Source organism: Helicoverpa zea, chromosome 5 (genome assembly GCF_022581195.2).
Source record: "Helicoverpa zea isolate HzStark_Cry1AcR chromosome 5, ilHelZeax1.1, whole genome shotgun sequence".
Lineage (NCBI taxonomy): Eukaryota > Metazoa > Arthropoda > Insecta > Lepidoptera > Noctuidae > Helicoverpa > Helicoverpa zea.
The window spans coordinates 3694610-3700603 of record NC_061456.1 but is presented as its reverse complement, the minus strand read 5'-3'; the positions used below and the strand labels follow the sequence as shown (position 1 = coordinate 3700603).

General features: G+C 39.1%; 1 long non-coding RNA gene across 1 annotated transcript; it reads right to left on the bottom strand.

Moving 5' to 3' along the window:
- Positions 1–4210: 4210 nt before the first annotated feature.
- Positions 4211–5994, bottom strand: LOC124630687. Its single transcript, XR_006984439.1, has 3 exons — positions 5902–5994; positions 4318–4367; positions 4211–4244 (listed from the first exon to the last, which is right to left on the bottom strand). It is a non-coding gene; the product is annotated as an uncharacterized LOC124630687 (long non-coding RNA).

The window sequence follows — 5994 nt, the reverse complement described above, 5'->3', positions numbered from 1 at the left end:
TTAACGTGTTCAATGTAAGAATAATCTGAACTCATTCTTATGTCTCGTCTCACCTCTGCAGTGGCTTTATCTACCACTTTTACAGTTACTTGATTGTTATTATGATCCACATATCTCATGTTTTGCGAATTTTCTATCGTTTTATTACCAGCTTTGTGTTTCACTAGTTTTGATATATTCTTCTTGATTCCTGCTGCTAATTGCGCATACCTAGTTTTTCCAAAACTAAATGGCAATTGCATTTTAAATCTTGCTAGCAGATCCTCTATCCAGGTGGTGTATATATAAATAAGTAAGATGGCTATGGTAATTGTTAGGAACAATATGAAGCCGCAGCTGTACGCGTAAAGGCTAGGTGAGCAGGACTCGGAACAAACACTACACTTTGTGCAGCAAGACATCAAACTCATTGGAAGTATTGCGAGAGCGCGGAAAATCACTGATATCCAGTTTTGTAGTTCATTTATCAGCAAGCGTAACAAGTCTTGTAAAGCAAAAAGAATAGTCATAATAATGCGAATGATCGCATGCAAAATAGAAAGTATTGGTGCAAATAATAATGCATAGCACATAATTTTGAATGGAAATTCTTGTGTATAAACTTAAAGATATTATGTTGATAGTTTTTCGTACATTTTAGAAATACATCATACTTTACTGCAGTTTTATTATATTTTTAGATTTTTCAGATTTTTATAAAAAATTGTGAGAACACTTTTTTGTATAAACTGATATTTCTGACATTATTTTATTTGTTATTGATTTCATGGTATAGACTAGCATAAATCTATAGAGGTATAAAACCCACCGAGTTAGCAGTTGACCAGAATAGTATCTAAATTAAAATCATAGCTCTCTTGAAATATAAAGTTAACACCCGGCGAAAATAATATTATTCAAATATTTAGATAGTTCATATACCTACTTATAATACTAAACAGTACCGAGGAATTGAAAACCGACAAATTTTGATATAAAATAATTTTCCTGGGAGAAGCAGGTAGTTGATATGTTATTTTGATTTATTGTCTAATGAAATACAAAAAAACTCGTGCGGAATAAATTTAATTCTATTCCAAGTAATAAAGAATTGTAGTCCACTGATTATTTAAGGTTTCATCCGTGGTATATGGAAATGTAGTGTCCATCGTAGTCTCATTAACAATGGCCCCTACTCGAGGGAAGAACAATCCGCCTCCAAAAGGTAACTTAAATATTTTATCAAGTTTGTTTCCTTGTTTGTCTATTAATTCGCCATCTTTATTATACATATTTCCATATTTATCTATTCTATCGATCAGAGCAAGCAGTGGTTGCGAAGTACTCGTAGAGTCAGTATCGTTTCTTGAACACTCAGTGATCTCACCGGGAGTGGGTATAAACCTCGTATGGGCAGTGGGTTTAGCTTTCGCATAGCCAAGATTGTAAAATATTTTATCAAGAACTCCAGTACTTCTGAATATGAAAAAAATGATAAGGATAGCTATGCAAGACATTATGGCGTCGCATATTCCTCCTCTGGCTACTGGGCAAGGGCCTCCGCCACCGCACATAAAACATTTAAGTCTGGCTGTGATCATGAACACTACACAGATAGGTATCAAAGATATCATTTGAAGCAGGAACGATATGAAGTTGTATAATGTTTGGAGGACCATTCTTATAACGTTTTCTATCATGAGGATCATGGTCATGACGACCCTCACTAACATTTGAACGCCACATATTACGGTTTGTAGAACACCGTGCACGGTCCGACACATGATGGCTCACTGAGTTTCTGGAAAACAAAAATATTATGGTGGTGAATAAGCGAAGGAGTTTAAAAGATGAACTGTCTCCATTATACCTAACATCCGATCATACCAAACGTTTTACAATCTTATGATTGATCGACCGTTACTTTCACAATAAGGACCGCATATGAGAGGTCGATATGATATTTAATCAAGAAATGTAACTATCCAGAACGTTAGCTATCATGTAAAATACGCTTTTATCGCCAGTATACCAACAAGTACTTACTCACCTATATAAAAAGTACCCCATTTTTATCTCTAAGGACTTGAATTTTTGGCATGAAAGCGTGACCAGATACCAAATGGACTGCGGCAAGCAGACGAACCAGATAAGTAGCACTCGTTCGCAGTTAGAGTATCCTTGAAGTCCAGGTACATATCTGACTGAAACTTAACTTAAATACCGATCTACTGTTTACCTGGATAATTTTTTGGACCGAAAATGTTCATTCCAGTTCGTATCATCTGATCATGTTACAATTTGCTAATAAAAAAATCATTAAAAAAATATATAAAATATTATGTAAACACGTAAAAAGACATAGCAAAAATGTGATCTGGATATGTCATAATAATGTCAACTGGATTTTCTGTTTATTTTTAATTTTTGTTCGTCCTAGTCCTACCTAGTAGGTATACTATGCATTTTTAAGGAGCGTTTCAGGCTAAAATATACAATGATAAACTGAACTCTATCTATATCAATGTATATTATTGCAGCAACAAGCCCTTCCTTTCAATCAAAATAGAATAGCGTAGTCTGTAGCTAGTTTTTAAGGTCCCACATGCGTGGTAGCAAACTTGTTTCGCACTAGACTATAATAATGGCACAATCCACGGCCGATTTCGGCCACGGCGGCTATTCTCATTTTAAGGAGATCAGCCTGCTGCGCAGGACATATTATAGTGCATAAGCATTTGCGCAGACACAGGTGCATTCCCTATTACTTCACTCTCATAGCCCGATAGGACCGACCCGACACGACCGGAAAGAGATCAGGCGTAGGACCGATATTTACGTGCTCTCCGATGCACGGGTGAATCAATCACCAACTTAAAAACTACGGGCTGCTTTGTGGCCCGACCCGGGAATCGAACCCGAGACCTCGAGCACAGCAGCCGCGCTTGCGACCACTAGATCAACGAGGCAGTCTAGACTAGACTATATAAACTCATTATGATACAACCGCTTGCGGGCGGCACGAAAGGCTCGAGTCACACCAGCATGGCAGCGGCTGGTAGCGACGCGGCGAGCACTTTCAGTGTGAAATAATTGTCAACTTTCACTACATACGTAAAAGGCCAATACCGCTTAAAAAGCTTGAAAATGTCGCGCTTGTGCGTCTTGTTGATGTTTCCACCCGCGGCTGCCAGCGGACTCGAGCCTAAGCGTGCTTGGCCTGCTTATGGGCACAAAGAAACATTGTTTCATTACCGTGTCCACCCAACCCGATCAGGCTTTGCTTACTGTCTAGCCTTTTTCCCAAACTAAGTTGTGGTCGGCTTCCAGTAGTAACCAACTGTGGCTTAATACCAGTGTTTTACGTGGAGCTACTGCCTATCTGACTCCTTAGCCCTCGGTAAAATTGATTGTCAGATTTTCTAGTTTCTAACTGCCTTTGCCACGAGCTCCCTAGTAGCCTAACTTGGTATAAATGACAACTATAACCAGCTTAAAATAATTTAATAATAAATTCTTATCTAATGTAAACTTATTTAAGAGATACAAAGTATTTTTTTAAAACTATTTATGCATAAACAATCTGGCAGGACATCTGGAAGGATGACGGGGAGTTGCGACCCCGCGGGACTATATATATCGAGTATTCCAGGGAGAGTATACTGTCCCCCATCTCCGGCCGGCCGGAGTGAAGCATGTCGGAGGATAGGTCTCCCGCCTCTGGCTTGCCTTTTATCTGCCGGTCAGAGTGGAGTGGCTAGAGCAGGGTTAGCAGCCCTGCTCGGAGGGTAGGTGCCTCGTGGCAAGTGGCGAGTGGGCCGGTGATGCTGGACCCACAGGGAGCGCGTGATCTGCGTTTAAAGTCCGCCGAGGTATCCTCACCCTTCAGCCGCTCATGTCCCTGTTGCCCCCTTGTTGCGATTTAGCGACTTATTCCCGGGGGCCCAGTAAGTGAGGTGGCGAGTCTCCACCTGCTATTTTTACGTGTATTTATTACATTGTTATCGGCGGGTGCCATAGTTCCCGTAGTTTCCCCATTCCTAGTCCATTAGCAACCCATTACAATGGCCCAAGTACTTTTCATCCATAGTTAGCAATAGTTTAGCACAGAACCGGGGCTTGTCCTTGGGTACTTTTCTATAGTGTATACAGGGATAATCGTCGGTTTTGTGTCACCATTTCATTAAAGTTGTCTCAGGCTTCAGAGTGTTGGCTTCGGCCCCACGTTCGCCTCCCAAAAATCCGGGACTCTCTAGTCCCGTGGTCTGGAAGAGACATACAAGATATTATTTAATTGAATAAGGTTTTAGGCCGCATACATGAGCACTATGTACCTACAGTGAACCAGTAAGATAATGTTGAGACCGCTGATTCCCGTTGATGAACGTCTGAAAATTAAAATCTGATTATTTAAAAATCCTAGCGCGTGCTGCTATTATAAGTATGTTATGTTTTAAATCGGACTCCCCTTCATATTTCCTCTCTGTATTTTTTTTTTCATTTTTTGATAAGCCATACACCTTATCATCCTCCGAGCCTTTTCCTAACTATGTTGGGGTCGGCTTCCAGTCTAACCGGATGTAGCTGAGTACCAGCGCTTTACAAGGAGCGACTGCCCTATCTGACCTCTTCAACCCAGTTACTCAGGCAATCCAATACCTACCCCTTTCCCTTTAAAGGTTCTAAAAAAATGTCCTTGACCAGCATATGTATGTATAGACATATGCATATGTTCTGTTAGGGTTAGCTAGTTATAACCTTTTTTATGCTTATCTTCGTTCTCAAAAATGCATTGCGAGGTGTTTTATATATAAACATGATATTAATCCTTACCCAAATAAATACATACATCACAAGTATTTAATAGGTCTTTGTACCCGTTAAGCATTTTGTTAGCCCGGTTACGATAAAAAAAAAGTGTACGTAGACGAAGTCGCGGACGACAGCTTCTTTAATGTATAAGGACCATGAAGGAGAAAACATGCTGCGCTGAGCCCATATAAAATTGGGACAAGGGCGGGAGATGATCAAGATGAATATGTAAGAGCCATTTTACCGCATTTACTTTACGGATAAACTCAAAATATTTACTTGCTCGTTAAGGTATTTACGGGAGTTGATAATAATGCTATGGTACAGCTTAACTACAATTTTTATGCTTTAACGAATGCAATAGTATCCTATGTGATGGACAGCAAATTACCTGGTAACAACAGGACCAATCCTTTGTACAAAAAAAAATTATGATGAAGATTTTGAACTATTATAATTCGTAGCATTCTTTTTTGTATAACCCAGATAGATAAATATTAGATCCAACATTCCAGTGTTCTTCAATATGAAGTATGCTGCTACAAGGGTTATCGCTGTAGCGATGCAGTTGCCGATCGCACCGCCACCCGCACCTGGGCAACCACAGCCTCCACAGAACAAACACTTAAGTTTCGACGTTAGCAGAAATACTAAGCACACTGGTAGCATAGATATTATTTGCAGTATTATCGACAAGAAGTTATAAAGTGTGGTCAGGAGCAGTTTGAGTATATTCTCTATCATCATCAGGAGAATCATAAAGATCCGTACTATCATTTGTGCACCGCATATACACGTTTGTAACAAAGCACCCAACGTGCGACACATGGTTAATTCTGAAACATCGAATTCAGTTTTTCAAGGACCTACATATACATGCTAAGGTACAAGTTGGATGTGTGTTGTTTTGATGTCCTGATCAATCATCATAGATGTAACTATGTGATGTGGCAATTATTGGAAAGATTCCTGATCGAATGAAGAAATCGCAACAAAAATGATTCAAATGGCAAGGGACAACTTCAATGCCTATATTTACTGCCATAAAGGTACATAATCCTTTTATATTATTTTATAGGTATTACAAATATTAAGTCTGATCGTATCTACCTGATTTATTTTATCACTTTCAATAGTGAATATAGAAAGGCTATTAAATGAAAACACCAATTAATCAAGATGTACAAAAACCACAACATAACC